A 26,656-nucleotide genomic window follows, 5' to 3' on the forward strand; every position below is an offset into this window, starting at 1 on the left:
CATCCGAATTTAATACAAAAGGCACAATGCCGACTTAAGTAAAAGAGGACTGACACTCTCACTTCCTATGATTTGAACCTCTCCTGTGAGTCCAGTTTCAGATTCCGATGCTTCACTTCAGGTTTACTGTATCCCTTGGAACTTCTTATTGACGATGAAACACAGAAATTGCATCCGAATTTAATACAAAAGGCACAATGCCGACTTAAGTAAAAGTGGACTGACACTCTCACTTTCTATGATTTGAACCTCTACTGTGAGTCCAGTTTTAGATTCCGATGCTTCACTTCAGGTTTACTGTATACCTTGCACCTTCTTATTGGCGATGAAACACAGAAATTGCATCGGAATTTAATACAAAAGGCACAATGCCGACTTAAGTACAAGAGTACTGACACTCACTTTCTATGATTTTAACCTCTCCTGTGAGTCAAGTTTTAGATTCCGATGCTTCACTTCAGGTTTACTGTATCACTTGGACCTTCTTACTGACGATGGAATACAGAAATTTCATCCGAATTTAATACAAAAGGCCCAATGCCGTCTTAAGTAAAAGCGGACTGACACTCTCTCTTTCTATGATTTGAACCGCTCCTGTGAGTCCAGTTTTACATTCCAGTGCTTCACTTCAGGTTTTTCTGTATCCCTTGGACCTTCTTATTGACGATGAAACACAGAAATTGCATCCGAATTTAATACAAAAGGCACAATGCCGACTTAAGTAAAAGTGGACTGACACTCTCACTTTCTATGATTTGAACCTCTACTGTGAGACCAGTTTTAGATTCCGATGCTTCACTTCAGGTTTACTGTATACCTTGCACCTTTATATTGACGATGAAACACAGAAATTGCATCCGAATTTAATACAAAAGGGTCAATGCTGACTTAAGTCCAAGAGGACTGACACTCTCGTTTTCTATGATTTGAGCCTCTCCTGTGAGAATACTTTTAGATCCAGATGCTTCCCTTCAGGTTTCCTGTATACCTTGCCCCATCTTATTGACGATGAAACACAGAAATTGCATCCGAATTTAATAAAAAAGTCACAATGCCGACTTACATACAAGAGGACAGACACTCTCCCTTTCTATGATTTGAACCTCTCCTGTGAGTCTAGTTTTAGATTCCGATGCTTCACTTCAGGTTTACTGTATACCTTGCACCATCTTATTGACGATGAAACACAGAAATTGCATCCGAATTTAATACAAAGGGCAGAATGCCGACTTATGTACAAGGAGACTGACACTCTCCGTTTATATGATTTGAACCTCTGCTGTGAGTCCAGTTTTGGATTCCGATGCTTCACTTCAGGTTTACTGTATCCCTTGGACCTTCTTATTGACGATGAAACACAGATATTGCATCCGAATTTAATACAAAAGGCAAAATGCCGACTTAAGTAAAAGAGGACTGTCACTCTCTCTTTCTATGATTTGAACCTCTCCTGTGAGTCCAGTTTTAGTTTCCGATGCTCCACTTCAGGTTTACTGTATACCTTGCACCTTCTTATTGTCGATGAAAAAAAGAAATTGCATCGGAATTTAATACAAAAGGCACAATGCCGTCTTAAGTACAAGAGGACAGACACTCACACTTTCTATGATTTGAACCTCTCCTGTGAGTCCAGGTTTAGATTTCGATGCTTCACTTCAGGTTTACTGTATACCTTGCACAGTCTTATTGACGATGAAACACAAAAATTGCATCGGAATTAAATTCAAAAGGCACAATGCCGACCTAAGTACAAGAGGACTGACACTCTAACTTTCTATTATTTGAACCTCTCCTGTGTGTCCAGTTTCAGATTCCGATGCTACACTTCATGTTTACTGTATACCTTGGACCTTCTTATTGACGACGAAACACAGAAATTGCATCGGAGTTAAATTCAAAAGGCTCAATGCCGACTTAAGTTCAAGAGGAAAGACACTCTAACTTACTAAGATTTGAACCTCTCCTGTGAGTCAAGTTTTAGTTTCCGATGCTTCTCATCAGGGTTACTGTATACCTTCGACCTTCTTATTGACGATGAAACACAGAAATTGCATCCGAATTTAATACAAAAGGCACAATGCCGACTTAAGTAAAAGAGGACTCACACTCTCACTTTCTGTGATTTGAACCTCTCCTGTCAGTCCAGTTTTAGATTCAGATGCTTCTGTTCAGGTTCACTGTATACCTAGCACCTTCTTATTGACGATGAAACACAGAAATTGCATCGGCGATAAATTCAAAAGGCTGAATGCCGACTTAAGTACAAGAGGACTGACACTCTAATTTTCTAAGATTTAAACCTCTCCTGTGAGTCCCTATTTTAGATTCCGATGCTTCACTTCAGATTTACTGTATCCCTTGGACCTTCTTATTGACGATGATACACAGAGTTTGCATCCGAATTTAATACAAAAGGCACAATGCCGACAAAAGTACAAGAGGACTGACACTCTCACTTTGTCATAATTTGAACCTCTCCTGTAAGTCCAGTTTTAGATTCCGATGCTTCACTTCAGGTTTACTGTACACCTTGGACCTTCTTATTGACGATGAAACACAAAAATTGCATCCGAATTTAATACAAAAGCACAATGCCGAGTTAAGTAAAAGGGGATTCACACTCTCACTTTCTGTGATTTGAACCTCTCCTGTCACTCCAGTTTTAGAATCCGATGCTTCTGTTCAGCTTCACTGTATACCTAGCACCTTCTTATTGACGATGAGACACAGAAATTGCATCGGAGTTAAATTCAAAAGGCACAATGCCGACTTAAGTACAAGAGAACTGACACTCTAACTTTCTAAGATTTAAAACTCTCCTGTGAGCCGCTATTTTAGATTCCGATGCTTCACTTCAGGTTTACTGTATCCCTTGGACCTTGTTATTGACGATGAAACACAGAAATTGCATCGGAATTTAATACAAAAGTCACAATGCCGACTTAAGTACAAGAGGACTGACACTCTCACTTTCCACGATTTGAACCTCACCTGTGAGTCCTCTATTAGATTCCGATGCTTTACTTCAGGTTTACTGTATACCTTCCACCTTCTTATTGACGATGACACAGAGATTGCATCCGAATTTAATACAAAAGGCACAATATCGACATAAGTACAAATGGACTGACACTCTAACTTTCTATGATTTGAACCTCCCCTGTGAGTTCAGTTTTAGATTCCGATGCTTCACTTCAGGTTTACTGTATCCCTTATACTTTCTTACTGACGATGAAACACAGAAATTGCATCCGAATTTAACACAAAAGGCACAATGCCGATCTAAGTAAAAGAGGACTGACACTCTCACTTTCAGTGATTTGAACCACTCCTGTGACTCCAGTTTTAGATTCCGATGCTTCACTTCAGGTTTGCTGTATACCTTGCACCTTCTTATTGACGATGAAACACCGAAATTGCATGGGAACAAAATTCAAAAGGCACAATGGCGACTTAAGTACAAGAGGACTGACACTCTAACTTGCTAAGATTTGAATCTCTCCAGTGGGTCCAGTTTTAGATTCCGATGCTTCACTTCAGGTTTATTGTATACCTTGCACCTTCTTTTTTACGATGAAACGCAGAAATTGCATTGGAATTAAATTCAAAAGTCACGAAGCCGACTTAAGTGCAAGAGGACTGACACTCTAACTTTCTAAGATTTGAACCTCTCCTGTGATTCCAGTTTTAGATTCCGATGCCTCACTTCAAGTTATACTGTATACCTTTCACCTTCTTATTGACGATGAAACATAGAAATTGCATCCGAATTTAATACAAAAGGCGCAATGCCGACTCAAGTACAAGAGGACTGACACTCTCACTTTCTATGATTTGAACCTCTCCTGTGAGTCCAGTTTTAGATTCCGATTATTAACTTCAGGTTTACTGTATCCCATGGAACTTCTTATTGACGATGAAACACAGAAATTGCATCCGAATTTAATGCAAAAGGCACAATGCCGAACTCAGTACATGAGGACAGACGCTCTCACTTTCTATGATTTGATCATCTCCTGTGAGTCCAGTTTAAGATTCCGATGCTTCACTTCAGGTTTGCTGTATACCTTGCACCTTCTTATTGACGATGAAACACAGAAATTGCATCGGAACTTAATACAAAAGGCACAATGACGACTTAAGTACAAGAGGACTGACACTCTCACTTTCCACGATTTGAACCTCACCTGTGAGTCCTGTTTTAGATTCCGATGCTTCACTTCAGGTTTACTGTATACCTTGCACCTTCTTATTGACGATGAAACACAGAGATAGCATCCGAATTTAATACAAAAGGCACAATACCGACTTAAGTACAAAAGGACTGACACTCTAACTTTCTATGATTTGAACCTCTCCTGTGAGTTCAGTTTTAGATTCCGATGCTTCACTTCAGGTTTACAATATACCTTGCATCTTCCTATTGACGATGAAACACCGAAATTGCATCGGAATTAAATTCAAATATCACAATGAAGACTTAAGTACAAGAGGACTGACACCCTAACTTTCTAAGATTTGAACCTCTCCTGTTGGTCCAGTTTTAGATTCCGATGCTTCACTTCAGGGTTACTGTATACCTTGGACCTTCTTATTGACGATGAAACACAAAAATTGCATCCGAATTTAATACAAAATGCACAATGCCGACTTATGTACAAGAGGACTGACACTCTAACTTTCTACGATTTGAACCCCTCCTGTGAGTCCAGCTTTAGATTCCGATGCTTCACTTCATTTTTACTGTATCACTTGAAACTTCTTATTGACATAGAAACACAGCAATTGCATCCGAATTTAATACAAAAGGCCCCATGCCGACTTAAGTAAAAGAGGACTGACACTCTCACTTTCTATGATTTGAACCTCTCCTGTGAGTCCACTTTTAGATTCCGATGCTTCACTTCAGGTTTACTGAATACCTTCCACCTTCTTATTGACGATGGAACACAGAAATTGCATCGGAATTTAATACAAAAGGCACAATGCAGAGTTAAGTACAAGAAGACTAACACTCTCACTGGCTATGATTTGAACCTCTGCTGTGAGTCCAGTTTTAGATTCCGATACTTCATTCCAGGTTTACTGTGTCCTTTGGACATTCTCATTGACGGTGAAATACAGAAATTGCATCTGAATTTAATACAAAAGTCACAATGCCGACTTAAGTAAAAGCGGACTGACACTCTCTCTTTCTATGATTTGAACCTCTCCTGTGAGACGAGTTTTAGATTCCGATGCTTCACTTCAGGTTTACTGTATACCTTGCACCTTCTCATTGACGATGAAACACAGAAATTGCATCCGAATTTAATACAAAAGGCACAATGCCGACTTACGTACAGGAGGATTGACACTCTCCCTTTCTATGATTGAAACCTCTCCAGCGAGACCAGTTTTAGATTCCGATGCTTCACTTCGGGTTTACTGTATCCCTTGGACCTTCTTATTGACAAAGAAACACAAAAATTTCATCTGAATTAAATACAAAATGCACAATGCCGACTTAAGTACATGGGGACTGACACTCTAATTTTCTTTGATTTGAACCTCTCCTGTGAGTCCAGTTTTAGATTCCGATGCTTTACTTCATTTTTACTGTATCCCTTGGAACTTCTTATTGACGATGAAACACAGGAATTGCATCCGAATTTATTACAAAATGCACAATGCCGACATAAGTTCATGAGGACTGACACTCTCACTTTCTATGATTGAACCTTTCCTGTGTGTCCAGTTTTAGATTCCGATGCTTCACTTCAGGTTTACTGTATCCCTTGGACCATCTTATTGACGATGAAACACAGAAATTGCATCCGAATTTAATACAAAAGGCACCATGCCGACTTAAGTAAAAGAGGACTGACACTCTCAGTTTCTATGATTTGAACCTCTCCTGTGAGTCCAGTTTTAGATTCCGATGCTTCAACTCTGGTTTACTGTATACCTTGCACCTTCTTATTGACGATGAAACACAGAAATTGCATCGGAATATAATACAAAAGGCACAATGCCGACTTAAGTACAAGAAGACTAACACTCTCACTGTCTATGATTTGAACCTCTGCTGTGAGTCCAGTTTTAGATTCCGATGCTTCATTCCAGGTTTACTGTATCTCTTGGACCTTCTCATTGACGATGAAATACAGAAATTGCATCTGAATTTAATACAAAAGGCACATTGCCGACTTAAGTAAAAGCGGACAGACACTCTCATTTTCTATCATATGAACCTCTCCTGTGAGTCCAGTTTTAGATTCCGATGCTTCACTTCAGGTTTACTGTATACCTTGCACCTTCTTATTGACGATGAAACACAGAAATAGCATCGGAAATAAATTCAAAAGGCACAATGCCGACTTAAGTGCAAGAGGACTGACACTCTAACTCTCTATGGTTTGAACCTCTCCGGTGAGTTCAGTTTTAGATTCCGATGCTTCACTTCACGTTTACTGTATACCTTGGACCTTCTTATTGACGATGAATCACAGATATTGCATCGGTATTAAATTCAAAAGACACAATGCCGACTTAAGTACAAGAGGACTGACACTCTAACTATCTATGATTTGAACCTCTCCTGTGAGTCCAGTTTTAGATCCCGATGCTTCACTTCAGCTTTTCTGTATCCCTTGGACCATCTATTTGACGATGAAACACAGTAATGGCATCCGAATTCAATACAAAAGGAACAATGCCGACTTAAGTACAAGAGGACTGACACTCTTTGTTTCTATGATTTGAACCTCTCCTGTGAATCCAGTTTTAGATTCCGATGCTCCACTTCAGGTCTACTGTATCCCATGGACATTCTTATTGACAATGAAACACAGAAATTGCATCCGAATTTAATACAAAAGGCACAATGCCGACTTAAGTGAAAGACTACTGACACTCTCTCTTTCTATGAATTGAACCTCTTCTGTGAGTCCAAATTTAGATTCCGATGCTTCACATCTGGTTTACTGTATCCCTTGGACCTTCTTGTTGACGATGAAACACAGATATTGCATCGGAATTTGATACAAAAGGCACAATGCCAACTTAAGTAAAATTGGACAGACATTCTCACTTTCTATGATTTGAACCTCTCCTGTGGGTCCAGTTTTAGATTCCGATGCTTCACTTCAGGTTTACTGTATCCCTTGGAAATTCTTATTGACGATGAAACACAGAAAATGCATCCGAATGTAATACAAAAGGCACAAAGCCGACTTAAGTACATGAGGAATGACACTCTCACTTTCTATTATTTGAACCTCTCCTGTGAGTCCAGTTTTAGATTCCAATGCTTCACTTTAGGTTTACTGTATCCCTTGGATCTTCTAATTGAAGATGAAACACAGAAATTGCATCCGAATTTAATACAAAAGGCACAATGCCGACTTAAGTACAAGAGGACTGACACTCTCTGTTTCTATGATTTGAACCCCTCCTGTGAGTCCAGTTTTAGCTTCCGATGCTTCACTTCAGGTTTACTGTATACCTTGCACCTTCATATTGACGATGAAACACAGTAATTGCATCGGAATTTAATACAAAAGGCACAATGCCGACTTAAGTACATGAGGACTAACACTCTCACTTTCTATGATTTGAACCTCTCCTCTGAGTCCAGTTTTAGATTCCGATGCTTCACATCGGTTATACTGTATACCTTGCACCTTCTTATTGACGATGAAACACCGAAATTGCATCGGAATTAAATTCACAACGCACAATGCCGACTTAGGTACAAGAGGACCGACACTCTAACTTTCTAATATTTGAACCTCTCCTGTGAGTCTAGTTTTAGATTCCGATGCTTCACTTCAGGTTTACTATATACCTTGGACCTTCTTATTGACGATGAAACACAGAAATTGCATCCGAATTTAATACAAAAGGCACAATGCCGACTTAAGTAAAAGCGGACTGACACTCTCTCTTTCTATGATTTGAACCTCTCCTGTGAGTTCAGTTTTAGATTCCGATGCTTCACTTCAGGTTTACTGTATACCTTGGACCTTCTTATTGACGATGAAACACAGAAATTGCATCCGAATTTAATACAAAAGGCACCATGCCGACTTAAGTAAAAGAGGATTGACACTCTCACTTTCTATGATTGAAACCTCTCCAGCGAGACCAGTTTTAGATTCCGATGCTTCACTTCGGGTTTACTGTATCCCTTGGACCTTCTTATTGACAAAGAAACACAAAAATTTCATCTGAATTAAATACAAAATGCACAATGCCGACTTAAGTACATGGGGACTGACACTCTAATTTTCTTTGATTTGAACCTCTCCTGTGAGTCCAGTTTTAGATTCCGATGCTTTACTTCATTTTTACTGTATCCCTTGGAACTTCTTATTGACGATGAAACACAGAAATTGCATCCGAATTTATTACAAAATGCACAATGCCGACATAAGTTCATGAGGACTGACACTCTCACTTTCTATGATTGAACCTTTCCTGTGTGTCCAGTTTTAGATTCCGATGCTTCACTTCAGGTTTACTGTATCCCTTGGACCTTCTTATTGACGATGAAACCCAGAAATTGCATCCGAATTTAATACAAAAGGCACCATGCCGACTTAAGTAAAAGAGGACTGACACTCTCACTTTCTATGATTTGAACCTCTCCTGTGAGTCCAGTTTTAGATTCCGATGCTTCAACTCTGGTTTACTGTATACCTTGCACCTTCTTATTGACGATGAAACACAGAAATTGCATCGGAATATAATACAAAAAGCACAATGCCGACTTAAGTACAAGAAGACTAACACTCTCACTGTCTATGATTTGAACCTGTGCTGTGAGTCCAGTTTTAGATTCCGATGCTTCATTCCAGGTTTACTGTATCTCTTGGACCTTCTCATTGACGATGAAATACAGAAATTGCATCTGAATTTAATACAAAAGGCACATTGCCGACTTAAGTAAAAGCGGACAGACACTCTCATTTTCTATCATATGAACCTCTCCTGTGAGTCCAGTTTTAGATTCCGATGCTTCACTTCAGGTTTACTGTATACCTTGCACCTTCTTATTGACGATGAAACACAGAAATAGCATCGGAAATAAATTCAAAAGGCACAATGCCGACTTAAGTGCAAGAGGACTGACACTCTAACTCTCTATGGTTTGAACCTCTCCGGTGAGTTCAGTTTTAGATTCCGATGCTTCACTTCACGTTTACTGTATACCTTGGACCTTCTTATTGACGATGAATCACAGATATTGCATCGGTATTAAATTCAAAAGACACAATGCCGACTTAAGTACAAGAGGACTGACACTCTAACTATCTATGATTTGAACCTCTCCTGTGAGTCCAGTTTTAGATCCCGATGCTTCACTTCAGCTTTTCTGTATCCCTTGGACCATCTAATTGACGATGAAACACAGTAATGGCATCCGAATTCAATACAAAAGGAACAATGCCGACTTAAGTACAAGAGGACTGACACTCTTTGTTTCTATGATTTGAACCTCTCCTGTGAATCCAGTTTTAGATTCCGATGCTCCACTTCAGGTCTACTGTATCCCATGGACATTCTTATTGACAATGAAACACAAAAATTTCATCTGAATTAAATACAAAATGCACAATGCCGACTTAAGTACATGGGGACTGACACTCTAATTTTCTTTGATTTGAACCTCTCCTGTGAGTCCAGTTTTAGATTCCGATGCTTTACTTCATTTTTACTGTATCCCTTGGAACTTCTTATTGACGATGAAACACAGAAATTGCATCCGAATTTATTACAAAATGCACAATGCCGACATAAGTTCATGAGGACTGACACTCTCACTTTCTATGATTGAACCTTTCCTGTGTGTCCAGTTTTAGATTCCGATGCTTCACTTCAGGTTTACTGTATCCCTTGGACCTTCTTATTGACGATGAAACACAGAAATTGCATCCGAATTTAATACAAAAGGCACCATGCCGACTTAAGTAAAAGAGGACTGACACTCTCACTTTCTATGATTTGAACCTCTCCTGTGAGTCCAGTTTTAGATTCCGATGCTTCAACTCTGGTTTACTGTATACCTTGCACCTTCTTATTGACGATGAAACACAGAAATTGCATCGGAATATAATACAAAAAGCACAATGCCGACTTAAGTACAAGAAGACTAACACTCTCACTGTCTATGATTTGAACCTCTGCTGTGAGTCCAGTTTTAGATTCCGATGCTTCATTCCAGGTTTACTGTATCTCTTGGACCTTCTCATTGACGATGAAATACAGAAATTGCATCTGAATTTAATACAAAAGGCACATTGCCGACTTAAGTAAAAGCGGACAGACACTCTCATTTTCTATCATATGAACCTCTCCTGTGAGTCCAGTTTTAGATTCCGATGCTTCACTTCAGGTTTACTGTATACCTTGCACCTTCTTATTGACGATGAAACACAGAAATAGCATCGGAAATAAATTCAAAAGGCACAATGCCGACTTAAGTGCAAGAGGACTGACACTCTAACTCTCTATGGTTTGAAACTCTCCGGTGAGTTCAGTTTTAGATTCCGATGCTTCACTTCACGTTTACTGTATACCTTGGACCTTCTTGTTGACGATGAAACACAGATATTGCATCGGAATTTGTTACAAAAGGCACAATGCCAACTTAAGTAAAATTGGACAGACATTCTCACTTTCTATGATTTGAACCTCTCCTGTGGGTCCAGTTTTAGATTCCGATGCTTCACTTCAGGTTTACTGTATCCCTTGGAAATTCTTATTGACGATGAAACACAGAAAATGCATCCGAATGTAATACAAAAGGCACAAAGCCGACTTAAGTACATGAGGAATGACACTCTCACTTTCTATTATTTGAACCTCTCCTGTGAGTCCAGTTTTAGATTCCAATGCTTCACTTTAGGTTTACTGTATCCCTTGGATCTTCTAATTGAAGATGAAACACAGAAATTGCATCCGAATTTAATACAAAAGGCACAATGCCGACTTAAGTACAAGAGGACTGACACTCTCTGTTTCTATGATTTGAACCCCTCCTGTGAGTCCAGTTTTAGCTTCCGATGCTTCACTTCAGGTTTACTGTATACCTTGCACCTTCATATTGACGATGAAACACAGTAATTGCATCGGAATTTAATACAAAAGGCACAATGCCGACTTAAGTACATGAGGACTAACACTCTCACTTTCTATGATTTGAACCTCTCCTCTGAGTCCAGTTTTAGATTCCGATGCTTCACTTCGGTTATATTGTATACCTTGCACCTTCTTATTGACGATGAAACACCGAAATTGCATCGGAATTAAATTCACAACGCACAATGCCGACTTAGGTACAAGAGGACCGACACTCTAACTTTCTAATATTTGAACCTCTCCTGTGAGTCTAGTTTTAGATTCCGATGCTTCACTTCAGGTTTACTATATACCTTGGACCTTCTTATTGACGATGAAACACAGAAATTGCATCCGAATTTAATACAAAAGGCACAATGCCGACTTAAGTAAAAGCGGACTGACACTCTCTCTTTCTATGATTTGAACCTCTCCTGTGAGTTCAGTTTTAGATTCCGATGCTTCACTTCAGGTTTACTGTATACCTTGGACCTTTTTATTGACGATGAGATACAGAAATTGCATCGGAATTAAATTCAAATACACCATGCCGACTAAAGTACAAGATGACTGACACTCTAACTATCTGTGATTTGAACCTCTCCTGTGAGTCCAGTTTTAGATTCCGATGCTTCACTTCAGGTTTACTGTATCTCTTGGACCTTCTTATTGACGATGAAATACAGAAATTGCATCCGAATTTAATACAAAAGGCACAATGCCGACTTAAGTAAAAGAGGACTGACACTCTCACTTTCTATGATTTGAACCACTCCTGTGAGTCCAGTTTTAGATTCCGATGCTTCACTTCAGGTTTACTGTATACCTTGCACCTTCTTATTGACGATGAAACATAGAAATTGCATCGGAATTTAATACGAAAGGCACAATGCCGACTTAAGTACAAGAAGACTAACACTCTCACTTTCTATGATTTGAACCTCTGCTGTGAGTACTGTTTTAGATTCCTTTGCTTCATTCCAGGTTTACTGTATCCCTTGGACCTTCTTGTTGACAATGAAATACAGAAATTGCATCACATTTTTATACAAAAGGCACAATGCCGACGTAAGTAAAAGAGGACTGACACTCTCTCTTTCTATGATTTGAACCTCTCCTGTGAGTTCAGTTTTAGATTCCTATGCTTCACTTCAAGTTTACTGTATACCTAGTACCATCTTGTTGACGATGAAACACAGAAATTGCATCGGAATTAAATTCAAAAGGCACAATGCCGACATAAGTACAAGAGGACTGACACTCTAACTCTCTATGATTTTAACCTCTCCTGTGAGTCCAGTTTTAGATTCCGATGCTTCACTTCAGGTTTACTGTATACCTCGGACCTTCTTAATGACGATGAAACACAGAAATTGCATCGGAATTAAATTCAAAAGGCACAATGCCGACTTAAGTACAAGAGGACAGACACTCTCTTTCTATGATTTGAACCTCTCCTGTGAGTCCAGTTTCAGATTCCGATGCTTCACTTCAGGTTTACTGTATACCTTGCTCCTTCTTATTGACGTCGAAAGACAGAAATTGCATCGGAATTTAGTACAAAAGGGACAATACCGACTTAAGTACAAGAGGACTGACACTCTCACTTTCTATGATTTGAACCTCTCCTGTGAGTTGAGTGTTAGATTCCGATGCTTCACTTCAGGTTTACTCTATCCCTTGGACCTTCTTATTGACGATGAAATACAGAAATTGCATCCGAATTTAATACAAAAGGCACAACGCCGACTTAAGTACAAGAGGACTGACACTCTCTCTTTCTATGATTTGAACCTCTCCTGTGAATACAGTTTTAGATTCCGTTGCTTCGCTTCAGGTCTACTGTACCCCTTAGACCTTCTTATTGACGATGAAACACAGAAATTGCATCCGAATTTAATACAAATGGCACAATGCCGACTTAAGTACAAGAGGACTGATACTCTCACTTTCTATGATTTGAGCCTCTCCTGTGAGTCCAGTTTTAGATTCCGTTGTTTCCCTTCAGGTTTACTGTACACCATGCACCTTCTTATTGACGATGAAACACACAAATTGCATCCGAATTTAATACAAAAGGCACAAAGCTTACTTAAGTACAAGAGGACTGAAACTCTCCCTTTCTATGATTTGATCCTCTCCTGTGAGTCCAGTTTTAGATTCCGATGCTTCACTTCATGTTAACTGTATCCCTTGGACCTTCTTATTGACGATGAAACACAGAAATTGCATCCGAATTTAATACAAAAGGCACAATGCCGACTTAAGTAAAAAAAAGGCCTGTCACTCTCTCTCCCTATGATATGAACCTATCCTGTGTGTCCAGTTTTAGTTTCCGACGCTTCACTGCAGGTTTACTGTATACCTTGCACCTTCTTGTTGACGATTAAACACAGAAATTGCATCGGAATTTAACACAAAAGGCACAAAGCCGACTTAAGTACAAGAGGACTGACACTCTCACTCTCTATGATTTGAACCTCTCCTGTGAGTCCAGTTTTAGATTCCGATGCTTCACTTCAGGTTTACTGTATACCTTGCACCTTCTTATTGACGATGAAACACAGAAATTGCATCCGAATTGAATTCAAAAGGCACAATGCCTACTTAAGTAAAAGAGGACTGACACTCTAACTCTCTATTATTTGAACCTCTCCTGTGAGTCCAGTATTAGATTCCGATGCTTCATTTCAGGTTTACTGTATACCTTGCACCTTCTTATTGACGATGAAACACAGAAATTGCATCGGAATTAAATTCAAAAGGCACAATGCCGACATAAGTACAAGAGGACTGACACTCTAACTCTCTATGATTTTAACCTCTCCTGTGAGTCCAGTTTTAGATTCCGATGCTTCACTTCACGTTTACTGTATCCCTTGGACCTTCCTATTGACGATGAAACACAGAAATTGCATCCGAATTTAATAAAAAGGCACAATGCCGTCTTAGGTACAAGAGGACTGACACTCTCGTTTTCTAAGATTTGAACCTCTCCTGTGAGTCCAGTTTTAGATTCCGATGCTTCACTTCAGGTTATCTGCATACCTAGCACCTTCTTATTGACGATGAAACATAGAAATTGCATCCGAATTTAATACAAAAGGCACAATGCAGACTTAAGTACAAGAGGACTGACACGCTCCCTTTCTATGACTTGAACCTCTCCTGTGAGTCCAGTTTTAGATTCCGATGCTTCACTTCAGGTTTACTGTATCCCTTGGACCTTCTTATTGACGATGAAACACAGAAATTGCATCCGAATTTAATACAAAAGGCACAATTCCGACTTAAGTAAAAGAGGACTGTCACTCTCCCTTTCTATGATTGAAACCTCTCCAGCGAGTCCAGTTTTACATTCCGATGCTTCACCTCGGGTTTACTGTATCCCTTGGACCTTCGTATTGACGATGAAACACAGAAATTGCATCTGAATTTAATACAAAAGGCACAATGATGACTTAAGTAAAAGAGGACTGACACTCTCACTTTCTATGATTTGAACCTCTCCTGTGAGTCCAGTTTTAGGTTCCGTTGCTTCACTTCAGGTTTACTGTATACCTTGCACCTTCTTATTGACGATGAAGCACAGAAATTGAATCCGAATTTAATACAAAAGGCACAATGCCGATCTAAGTAAAAGAGGACTGACACTCTCACTTTCTGTGATTTGAACCACTCCTGTTAGTCCAGTTTAAGATTCCGATGCTTCACTTCAGGTTTACAGTATACCTTGCACCATCTTATTAATGATGAAACACCGAAATTGCATCCGAATTAAATTCAAAAGGCACAATGCCGACTTAAGTACAAGAGGACTGACTCTCTAACTTTCTAAGATTTTAACCTCTCCTGTGAGTCCAGTTTTAGATTCCGTTGCTTCACCTCAGGTTTACTGTATACCTTGGACCTTCTTATTGACGATGAAACACAGAAATTGCATCCGAATTTAATACAAAAGGCACCATGCCGACTTAAGTAAAAGAGGACTGACACTCTCACTTTCTATGATTTGAACCTCTCCTGTGAGTCCAGTTTTGGATTCCGCTGCTTCAACTCTGGTTTACTGTACACCTTGCACCTTCTTATTGACGATGAAACACAGAAATTGCATCGGAATTTAATACAAAAGGCACAATGCCGACTTAAGTACAAGAAGACTGACACTCTCACTGCCTAAGATTTGAACCTCTGCTGTGAGTCCAGTTTTAGATTCCGATGCTTCATTCCAGGTTTACAGTATCCCTTGGACCTTTTCATTGACGAGGAAATACAGAAATTGCATCTGAATTTAATACAAAAGGCACAATGCCGACTTAAGTAAAAGCGGACAGGCACACTCTCTTTCTATCATTTGAACCTCTCCTGTGAGTCCAGTTTTAGATTTCGATGCTTCACTTCAGGTTTACTGTATACCTTGCACCTTCTTATTGACGATGAAACACAGATATTGCATCGGAATTTAATACAAAAGGCACAATGCCGACTTCAGTAAAATTGGACTGACACTCTCACTATCTATGATTTGAACCTCTCCTGTGGGTCCAGTTTTAGATTCCGATGCTTCACTTCAAGTTTACTGTGTACCTTGGACCTTCTTATTGACGATGAAACACAGATATTGCATCGGAATTAAATTCAAAATACACAATGCCTACTTAAGTACTAGAGGACTGACACTCTAACTATCTATGATTTGAACCTCTCCTGTGAGTCCAGTTTTAGATTCCGATGCTTTACTTCGGGTTTACTGTATCCCTTGGACCATCCAATTGTCGATGAAACACAGAAATTGCATCCGAATTCAATACAAAAGGCACAATGCCGACTTAAGTACAAGAGGACTGACACTCTCTGTTTCTATGATTTGAACCTCTCCTGTGAATCCAGTTTTAGATTTCGATGCTCCACTTCAGGTCTACTGTATCCCATGGACATTCTTATTGACGATGAAACACAGAAATTGCATCCGAAATTAATACAAAATGCACAATGCCGACTTAAGTAAGAGACTACTGACACTCTCTCTTTCTATGATTTGAACCTCTTCTGTGAGTCCAAATTTAGATTCCGATGTTTCACTTCTGGTTTACTGTATCCCTTGGACCATCTTGTTGACGATGAAACACAGATATTGCATCGGAATTTAATACAAAAGGCACAATGCCGACTTCAGTAAAATTGGACTGACACTCTCACTATCTATGATTTGAACCTCTCCTGTGGGTCCAGTTTTAGATTCCGATGCTTCACTTCAGGTTTACTGTATCCCTTGGACCTTATTATTGACGATGAAACACAAAAATTGCATCCGAATTTAATACAAAAGGCACAATGCCGACTTAAGTACAAGTGGACAGACACACTCTTTCTATGATTTGAACCTCTCCTGTGAGTCCAGTTTCAGATTCCGATGCTTCACTTCACGTTTACTGTATACCTTGCACCTTCTTATTGACGACGAAACACAGAAATTGTATCGGAATTTATTACAAAAGGGACAATGCCGACTTAAGTACAAGAGGACTGACACTCTCACTTTCTATGATTTGAACCTCTCCTGTGAGTTGAGTGTTAGATTCAGATGCTTCACTTCAGGTTTACTGTATCCCTTGGACCTTCTTATTGACGATGAAATACAGAAATTGCATCCGAATTTAATACAAAAGGCACAATGCCGACTTAAGTACAAGAGGACTGACACTCTCTCTTTCTATGATTAGAACCTCTCCTGTGAATCCAGTATTAGATTCCGTTGCTTCAGTTCAGGTCTACTGTACCCCTTAGACCTTCTTATTGACGATGAAACACCGAAATTGCATCCGAATTTAATACAAAAGGCCCAATGCCGACTTAAGTAAAAGAGGACTGACACCCTCTCTTTCTATGATTTGAACCTCTCCTGTGAGCCCAGTTTTAGATTCCGATGCTTCACTTCAGGTTTACAGTATACCTTGCACCTTCTTATTGACGATGAAACACAGAAATTGCATCGGAATTAAATTCAAAAGGCACAATGCCGACTTAAGTACAAGAGGATTGACACTCTAACTATCTATGATTTGAACCTCTCCTGTGAGTCCAGTTTTAGATTCTGATGCTTCACTTTAGATTTAACTGTATCCCTTGGACCTTCTTATTGACGATGAAACACAGAAATTGCATCCGAATTTAATACAAAAGGCACAAAGCTGACTTAAGTACAAGAGGACTGAAACTCTCCCTTTCTATGATTTGATCCTCTCCTGTCAGTCCACTTTTAGATTCCGATGCTTCACTTCAGGTTTACTGTATCCCTTGGACCTTCTTATTGACGATGAAACACAGAAATTGCATCCGAATTTAATACAAAAGGCACAATTCCGACTTAAGTAAAAGAGGACTGTCACTCTCCCTTTCTATGATTGAAACCTCTCCAGCGAGTCCAGTTTTACATTCCGATGCTTCACCTCGGGTTTACTGTATCCCTTGGACCTTCTTATTGACGATGAAACACAGAAATTGCATCTGAATTTAATACAAAAGGCACAATGATGACTTAAGTAAAAGAGGACTGACACTCTCACTTTCTATGATTTGAACCTCTCCTGTGAGTCCAGTTTTAGGTTCCGATGCTTCACTTCAGGTTTACTGTATACCTTGCACCTTCTTATTGACGATGAAGCACAGAAATTGAATCCGATTTTAATACAAAAGGCACAATGCCGACTTAAGTAAAAGAGGACTGACACTCTCACTTTCTGTGATTTGAACCACTCCTGTTAGTCCAGTTTTAGATTCCGATGCTTCACTTCAAGTTAACTGTATACCTTGCACCATCTTATTGATGATGAAACACCGAAATTGCATCCGATATAAATTCAAAAGGCACAATGCCGACTTAAGTACAAGAGGACTGACACTCTAACTTTCTAAGATTTGAACCTCTCCTGTGAGTCCAGTTTTAGATTCCGATGCTTCACTTCAGGTTTACTGTATACCTTGGACCTTCTTATTGACGATGAAACACCGAAATTGCATCCGAATTTAATACAAAAGGCACCATGCCGACTTAAGTAAAAGAGGACTGACACTCTCACTTTCAATGATTTGAACCTCTCCTGTGAGTCCAGTTTTGGATTCCGCTGCTTCAACTCTGGTTTACTGTACACCTTGCACCTTCTTATTGACGATGAAACACAGACATTGCATCGGAATTTAACACAAAAGGCACAAAGCCGACTTAAGTACAAGAGGACTGACACTCTCACTCTCTATGATTTGAACCTCTCCTGTGAGTCCAGTTTTAGATTCCGATGCTTCAGTTCAGGTTTACTGTATACCTTGCACCTTCTTATTGACGATGAAACACAGAAATTGCATCCGAATTGAATTCAAAAGGCACAATGCCTACTTAAGTAAAAGAGGACTGACACTCTAACTCTCTATTATTTGAACCTCTCCTGTGAGTCCAGTATTAGATTCCGATGCTTCATTTCAGGTTTACTGTATACCTTGCACCTTCTTATTGACGATGAAACACAGAAATTGCATCGGAATTAAATTCAAAAGGCACAATGCCGACATAAGTACAAGAGGACTGACACTCTAACTCTCTATGATTTTAACCTCTCCTGTGAGTCCAGTTTTAGATTCCGATGCTTCACTTCACGTTTACTGTATCCCTTGGACCTTCCTATTGACGATGAAACACAGAAATTGCATCCGAATTTAAAAAAAAAGCACAATGCCGTCTTAGGTACAAGAGGACTGACACTCTCGTTTTCTAAGATTTGAACCTCTCCTGTGAGTCCAGTTTTAGATTCCGATGCTTCACTTCAGGTTATCTGCATACCTAGCACCTTCTTATTGACGATGAAACATAGAAATTGCATCCGAATTTAATACAAAAGGCACAATGCAGACTTAAGTACAAGAGGACTGACACGCTCCCTTTCTATGACTTGAACCTCTCCTGTGAGTCCAGTTTTAGATTCCGATGCTTCACTTCAGGTTTACTGTATCCCTTGGACCTTCTTATTGACGATGAAACACAGAAATTGCATCCGAATTTAATACAAAAGGCACAATTCCGACTTAAGTAAAAGAGGACTGTCACTCTCCCTTTCTATGATTGAAACCTCTCCAGCGAGTCCAGTTTTACATTCCGATGCTTCACCTCGGGTTTACTGTATCCCTTGGACCTTCGTATTGACGATGAAACACAGAAATTGCATCTGAATTTAATACAAAAGGCACAATGATGACTTAAGTAAAAGAGGACTGACACTCTCACTTTCTATGATTTGAACCTCTCCTGTGAGTCCAGTTTTAGGTTCCGTTGCTTCACTTCAGGTTTACTGTATACCTTGCACCTTCTTATTGACGATGAAGCACAGAAATTGAATCCGAATTTAATACAAAAGGCACAATGCCGATCTAAGTAAAAGAGGACTGACACTCTCACTTTCTGTGATTTGAACCACTCCTGTTAGTCCAGTTTAAGATTCCGATGCTTCACTTCAGGTTTACAGTATACCTTGCACCATCTTATTAATGATGAAACACCGAAATTGCATCCGAATTAAATTCAAAAGGCACAATGCCGACTTAAGTACAAGAGGACTGACTCTCTAACTTTCTAAGATTTGAACCTCTCCTGTGAGTCCAGTTTTAGATTCCGTTGCTTCACCTCAGGTTTACTGTATACCTTGGACCTTCTTATTGACGATGAAACACAGAAATTGCATCCGAATTTAATACAAAAGGCACCATGCCGACTTAAGTAAAAGAGGACTGACACTCTCACTTTCTATGATTTGAACCTCTCCTGTGAGTCCAGTTTTGGATTCCGCTGCTTCAACTCTGGTTTACTGTACACCTTGCACCTTCTTATTGACGATGAAACACAGAAATTGCATCGGAATTTAATACAAAAGGCACAATGCCGACTTAAGTACAAGAAGACTGACACTCTCACTGCCTATGATTTGAACCTCTGCTGTGAGTCCAGTTTTAGATTCCGATGCTTCTTTCCAGGTTTACAGTATCCCTTGGACCTTTTCATTGACGAGGAAATACAGAAATTGCATCTGAATTTAATACAAAAGGCACAATGCCGACTTAAGTAAAAGCGGACAGGCACACTCTCTTTCTATCATTTGAACCTCTCCTGTGAGTCCAGTTTTAGATTTCGATGCTTCACTTCAGGTTTACTGTATACCTTGCACCTTCTTATTGACGATGAAACACAGATATTGCATCGGAATTTAATACAAAAGGCACAATGCCGACTTCAGTAAAATTGGACTGACACTCTCACTATCTATGATTTGAACCTCTCCTGTGGGTCCAGTTTTAGATTCCGATGCTTCACTTCAAGTTTACTGTGTACCTTGGACCTTCTTATTGACGATGAAACACAGATATTGCATCGGAATTAAATTCAAAATACACAATGCCTACTTAAGTACTAGAGGACTGACACTCTAACTATCTATGATTTGAACCTCTCCTGTGAGTCCAGTTTTAGATTCCGATGCTTTACTTCGGGTTTACTGTATCCCTTGGACCATCTAATTGTCGATGAAACACAGAAATTGCATCCGAATTCAATACAAAAGGCACAATGCCGACTTAAGTACAAGAGGACTGACACTCTCTGTTTCTATGATTTGAACCTCTCCTGTGAATCCAGTTTTAGATTTCGATGCTCCACTTCAGGTCTACTGTATCCCATGGACATTCTTATTGACGATGAAACACAGAAATTGCATCCGAAATTAATACAAAATGCACAATGCCGACTTAAGTAAGAGACTACTGACACTCTCTCTTTCTATGATTTGAACCTCTTCTGTGAGTCCAAATTTAGATTCCGATGTTTCACTTCTGGTTTACTGTATCCCTTGGACCTTCTTGTTGACGATGAAACACAGATATTGCATCGGAATTTAATACAAAAGGCACAATGCCGACTTCAGTAAAATTGGACTGACACTCTCACTATCTATGATTTGAACCTCTCCTGTGGGTCCAGTTTTAGATTCCGATGCTTCACTTCAGGTTTACTGTATCCCTTGGACCTTATTATTGACGATGAAACACAAAAATTGCATCCGAATTTAATACAAAAGGCACAATGCCGACTTAAGTACAAGTGGACAGACACACTCTTTCTATGATTTGAACCTCTCCTGTGAGTCCAGTTTCAGATTCCGATGCTTCACTTCACGTTTACTGTATACCTTGCACCTTCTTATTGACGACGAAACACAGAAATTGTATCGGAATTTATTACAAAAGGGACAATGCCGACTTAAGTACAAGAGGACTGACACTCTCACTTTCTATGATTTGAACCTCTCCTGTGAGTTGAGTGTTAGATTCAGATGCTTCACTTCAGGTTTACTGTATCCCTTGGACCTTCTTATTGACGATGAAATACAGAAATTGCATCCGAATTTAATACAAAAGGCACAATGCCGACTTAAGTACAAGAGGACTGACACTCTCTCTTTCTATGATTAGAACCTCTCCTGTGAATCCAGTATTAGATTCCGTTGCTTCAGTTCAGGTCTACTGTACCCCTTAGACCTTCTTATTGACGATGAAACACAGAAATTGCATCCGAATTTAATACAAAAGGCCCAATGCCGACTTAAGTAAAAGAGGACTGACACCCTCTCTTTCTATGATTTGAACCTCTCCTGTGAGCCCAGTTTTAGATTCCGATGCTTCACTTCAGGTTTACAGTATACCTTGCACCTTCTTATTGACGATGAAACATTGAAATTGCATCGGAATTAAATTCAAAAGGCACAATGCCGACTTAAGTACAAGAGGATTGACACTCTAACTATCTATGATTTGAACCTCTCCTGTGAGTCCAGTTTTAGATTCTGATGCTTCACTTTAGATTTAACTGTATCCCTTGGACCTTCTTATTGACGATGAAACACAGAAATTGCATCCGAATTTAATACAAAAGGCACAAAGCTGACTTAAGTACAAGAGGACTGAAACTCTCCCTTTCTATGATTTGATCCTCTCCTGTCAGTCCACTTTTAGATTCCGATGCTTCACTTCAGGTTTACTGTATCCCTTGGACCTTCTTATTGACGATGAAACACAGAAATTGCATCCGAATTTAATACAAAAGGCACAATTCCGACTTAAGTAAAAGAGGACTGTCACTCTCCCTTTCTATGATTGAAACCTCTCCAGCGAGTCCAGTTTTACATTCCGATGCTTCACCTCGGGTTTACTGTATCCCTTGGACCTTCTTATTGACGATGAAACACAGAAATTGCATCTGAATTTAATACAAAAGGCACAATGATGACTTAAGTAAAAGAGGACTGACACTCTCACTTTCTATGATTTGAACCTCTCCTGTGAGTCCAGTTTTAGGTTCCGATGCTTCACTTCAGGTTTACTGTATACCTTGCACCTTCTTATTGACGATGAAGCACAGAAATTGAATCCGATTTTAATACAAAAGGCACAATGCCGATCTAAGTAAAAGAGGACTGACACTCTCACTTTCTGTGATTTGAACCACTCCTGTTAGTCCAGTTTTAGATTCCGATGCTTCACTTCAAGTTAACTGTATACCTTGCACCATCTTATTGATGATGAAACACCGAAATTGCATCCGATATAAATTCAAAAGGCACAATGCCGACTTAAGTACAAGAGGACTGACACTCTAACTTTCTAAGATTTGAACCTCTCCTGTGAGTCCAGTTTTAGATTCCGATGCTTCACTTCAGGTTTACTGTATACCTTGGACCTTCTTATTGACGATGAAACACCGAAATTGCATCCGAATTTAATACAAAAGGCACCATGCCGACTTAAGTAAAAGAGGACTGACACTCTCACTTTCAATGATTTGAACCTCTCCTGTGAGTCCAGTTTTGGATTCCGCTGCTTCAACTCTGGTTTACTGTACACCTTGCACCTTCTTATTGACGATGAAACACAGACATTGCATCGGAATTTAATACAAAAGGCACAATGCCGACTTAAGTACAAGAAGACTGACACTCTCACTGTCTATGATTTGAACCTCTGCTGTGAGTCCAGTTATAGATTCCGATGCTTCATTCCAGGTTTACTGTATCCCTTGGACCTTTTCATTGACGAGGAAATACAGAAATTGCATCTGAATTTAATACAAAAGGCACAATGCCGCCTTAATTAAAAGCGGACAGACACACTCTCTTTCTATCATTTGAACCTCTCCTGTGAGTCCAGTTTTAGATTTCGATGCTTCACTTCAGGTTTACTGTATACCTTGCACCTTCTTATTGACGATGAAACACAGAAATTGCATCGGAAATAAATTCAAAAGGCACAATGCCGACTTAAGTGCAAGAGGACTGACACTCTAATTCTCTATGATTTGAACCTCTCCTGTGAGTCCAGTTTTAGATTCCGATGCTTCACTTCAGGTTTACTGTGTACCTTGGACCTTCTTATTGACGATGAAACACAGATATTGCATCGGAATTAAATTCAAAATACACAATGCCTACTTAAGTACTAGAGGACTGACACTCTAACTATCTATGATTTGAACAACTCCTGTGAGTCCAGTTTTAGATTCCGATGCATTACTTCGGGTTTACTGTATCCCTTGGACCTTCTAATTGTCGATGAAACACAGAAATTGCATCCGAATTCAATACAAAAGGCACAATGCCGACTTAAGTACAAGAGGACTGACACTCTCTGTTTCTATGATTTGAACCTCTCCTGCGAATCCAGTTTTAGATTTCGATGCTCCACTTCAGGTCTACTGTATCCCATGGATATTCTTATTGACGATGAAACACAGAAATTGCATCCGAAATTAATACAAAATGCACAATGCCGACTTAAGTAAGAGACTACTGACACTCTCTCTTTCTATGATTTGAACCTCTTCTGTGAGTCCAAATTTAGATTCCGATGTTTCACTTCTGGTTTACTGTATCCCTTGGACCTTCTTGTTGACGATGAAACACAGATATTGCATCGGAATTTAATACAAAAGGCACAATGCCGACTTCAGTAAAATTGGACTGACACTCTCACTATCTATGATTTGAACCTCTCCTGTGGGTCCAGTTTTAGATTCCGATGCTTCACTTCAGGTTTACTGTATCCCTTGGACCTTATTATTGACGATGAAACACAAAAATTGCATCCGAATTTAATACAAAAGGCACAATGCCGACTTAAGTACAAGAGGACATGCACACTCTTTCTATGATTTGAAGGTCTCCTGTGAGTCCAGTTTCAGATTCCGATGCTTCACTTCACGTTTACTGTATACCTTGCACCTTCTTATTGACGACGAAACACAGAAATTGCATCGGAATTTATTACAAAAGGGACAATGCCGACTTAAGTACAAGAGGACTGACACTCTCACTTTCTATGATTTGAACCTCTCCTGTGAGTTGAGTGTTAGATTCAGATGCTTCACTTCAGGTTTACTGTATCCCTTGGACCTTCTTATTGACGATGAAATACAGAAATTGCATCCGAATTTAATACAAAAGGCACAATGCCGACTTAAGTACAAGAGGACTGACACTCTCTCTTTCTATGATTAGAACCTCTCCTGTGAATCCAGTTTTAGATTCCGTTGCTTCACTTCAGGTCTACTGTACCCCTTAGACCTTCATATTGACGATGAAACACAGAAATTGCATCCGAATTTAATACAAAAGGCCCAATGCCGACTTAAGTAAAAGAGGACTGACACCCTCTCTTTCTATGATTTGAACCTCTCCTGTGAGCCCAGTTTTAGATTCCGATGCTTCACTTCAGGTTTACTGTATACCTTGCACCTTCTTATTGACGATGAAACACAGAAATTGCATCGGAATTAAATTCAAAAGGCACAATGCCGACTTAAGTTCAAGAGGACTGACACTCTAACTATCTATGATTTGAACCTCTCCTGTGAGTCCAGTTTTAGATTCTGATGCTTCACTTTAGATTTAACTGTATCCCTTGGACCTTCTTATTGACGATGAAACACAGAAATTGCATCGGAATTGAATTCAAACGACACAATGCCTACTTAAGTAAAAGAGGACTGACACTCTAACTCTCTATGATTTGAACCTCTCCTGTGAGTCCAGTATTAGATTCCGATGCTTCATTTCAGGTTTACTGTATACCTTGCACCTTCCTATTGACGATGAAACACAGAAATTGCATCGGAATTAAATTCAAACGACACAATGCCGACTTAAGTATAAGAGGACTGACACTCTTACTATCTATGGTATAAACCCCTCCCGTGAGTCCACTTTTAGATTCCGATGCTTCATTTCAGGTTTACTGTATACCTTGGACCTTCTTATTGACGATGAAACACAGAAATTGCATCCGAAATTAATAAAAAGGCACAATGCCGTCTTAGGTACAAGAGGACTGACACTCTCGTTTTCTAAGATTTGAACCTCTCCTGTGAGTCCAGTTTTAGATTCCGATGCTTCACTTCAGGTTAACTGCATACCTAGCACCTTCTTACTGACGATGAAACATAGAAATTGCATCCGAATTTAATACAAAAGGCACAATGCAGACTTAAGTACAAGAGGACTGACACTCTCCCTTTCTATGACTTGAACCTCACCTGTGAGTCCAGTTTTAGATTCCGATGCTTCACTTCGGGTTTACTGTATCCCTTGGACCTTCTTATTGACGATGAAACATAAAAATTGCATCCGAATTTAATACAAAAGGCACAATTCCGACTTAAGTAAAAGAGGACTGTCACTCTCACTTTCTATGATTGAAACCTCTCCAGCGAGTTCAGTTTTAGATTCCGATGCTTCACTTCGGGTTTACTGTATCCCTTGGACCTTCTTATTGACGATGAAACACAGAAATTGCATCTGAATTTAATACAAAAGGCACAATGATGACTTAAGTAAAAGAGGACTGACACTCTCACTTTCTGTGATTTGAACCTCTCCTGTGAGTCCAGTTTTAGGTTCCGATGCTTCACTTCAGGTTTACTGTATACCTTGCACCGTCTTATTGACGATGAAGCACAGAAATTGAATCCGAATTTAATACAAAAGGCACAATGCCGATCTAAGTAAAAGACGACTGACACTCTCACTTTCTGTGATTTGAATCACTCCTATGAGTCCAGTTTTAGATTCCGATGCTTCACTTCAGGTTTACTGTATACCTTGCACCTTCTTATTGATGATGAAACACCGAAATTTCATCCGAATTAAATTCAAAAGGCACAATGCCGACTTAAGTACAAGAGGACTGACACTCTAACTTTCTAAGATTTGAACCTCCCCTGTGAGTGCAGTTTTAGATTCCGATGCTTCACTTCAGGTTTACTGTATACCTTGGACCTTCTTATTGACGATGAAACACAGATATTGCATCCGAATTTAATACAAAAGGCACCATGCCGACTTAAGTAAAAGAGGACTGACACTCTCACTTTCTATGATTTGAACCTCTCCTGTGAGTCCAGTTTTGGATTCCGATGCTTCAACTCTGGTTCACTGTATACCTTGCACCTTCTTATTGACGATGAAAC

The sequence above is a fragment of the Schistocerca serialis genome, chromosome 1 (assembly GCF_023864345.2).
Source record: "Schistocerca serialis cubense isolate TAMUIC-IGC-003099 chromosome 1, iqSchSeri2.2, whole genome shotgun sequence".
NCBI classification, from domain to species: domain Eukaryota; kingdom Metazoa; phylum Arthropoda; class Insecta; order Orthoptera; family Acrididae; genus Schistocerca; species Schistocerca serialis.